At 44.8% G+C, this 1,091-nt stretch overlaps 1 protein-coding gene across 1 annotated transcript in view; it reads right to left on the reverse strand.

The window, feature by feature from the left end:
• Positions 1–1,091, reverse strand: part of COPS4 (COP9 signalosome subunit 4) — a 17,916-nt gene that overhangs the window by 16,096 nt on the left and 729 nt on the right. The gene's annotated exons all lie outside the window — the stretch shown is intronic.

The following is a 1,091-nucleotide window of genomic DNA, read 5'->3' on the forward strand; positions in this document are numbered from 1 at the left end:
CTGCCCTTTAGGCAGCTTTTAAAGATGAATTAAACAGGATTCCTGTGGTACCTTAAAGAGTTATGTTTTTATTTTAGCACACGCTTGTATAAGCTACATCCCATTTCACTGATGCATGTACTGAGCCTTCACTAAGCAAGCAAGATAGACTGGAAGCAAAAATGCAAATGGAACAGTCAAATGGCCATAAAATGCAAGAAGTACAGGGTGAACTATAATTATGCAACATTCAAATGTTAAGTAGAGACTCTTCACAGGAACTTAGCTTCCAAACTCTGACAAGCCCAGGCTAGCCTGGGGTATTTAGGATGCCCCACAAAACATACAACAGAGTATAATTATGCAAAATTCAAGTTTTAAGTACAGCCTGCATAGGAATTCTAGTCTTCTTTGGTGGCCTCCCATCCGCATACCAACTATGGCTTACTCTCCTTAACTCCCAACCTCTGACATGCTGCCGCGTTTTGTTGAGCTACTTAGCACCTCCCATGTCTGAACAGTTGCAAAGGGCACACAAAAGCTTATACTAGGTATAAAACTCTGTTGGTCTTAACGATGCCACTGAACTCAAACTTTGTTCTGCTGCTTCAGACCAAACAACTAAGTCACAGGCTTAGGTTAGAACAAAGTCTGAGTCCAGTAAAAAAGGTAAAGGTTCCCTTGCTCAAAAGCCAGTCGAGTCCGACTCTAGGGTTGCGGTGCTCATCTCCATTTCAAAGCCGAAGAGCCAGCGCTGTCCGAAGACGTTTCCGTGGTCATGTGGCCGGCATGACTAAACACCAAGGCGCACGGAACGCTGTTACCTTCCCACCGAGGTGGTACCTATTTATCTACTTGCAATTTCTTGCTTTCGAACTGCTAGGTTGTCAGGAGCTGGAACTAGAGACGGGAGCTCACTCCGTCATGTGGTAACTCAGGTCTTGGACTGCTGAACTACTGACCTTCCACAGCCTGCAGTTCAGCGTCTTAACCACTTGAGCCACCGCAGCTCCTTCTGAGTCCAGTAGGTATAAGCTTTCATGTACATGCATGTATCTGAAGAAGACTGCACACACACCAAAGCTTATACCTCGAATAAAACTTTGTTGGTC

The sequence above is a fragment of the Gekko japonicus genome, unplaced genomic scaffold (assembly GCF_001447785.1).
Source record: "Gekko japonicus isolate JY-2015 unplaced genomic scaffold, Gekko_japonicus_V1.1 scaffold752, whole genome shotgun sequence".
NCBI lineage: Eukaryota > Metazoa > Chordata > Lepidosauria > Squamata > Gekkonidae > Gekko > Gekko japonicus.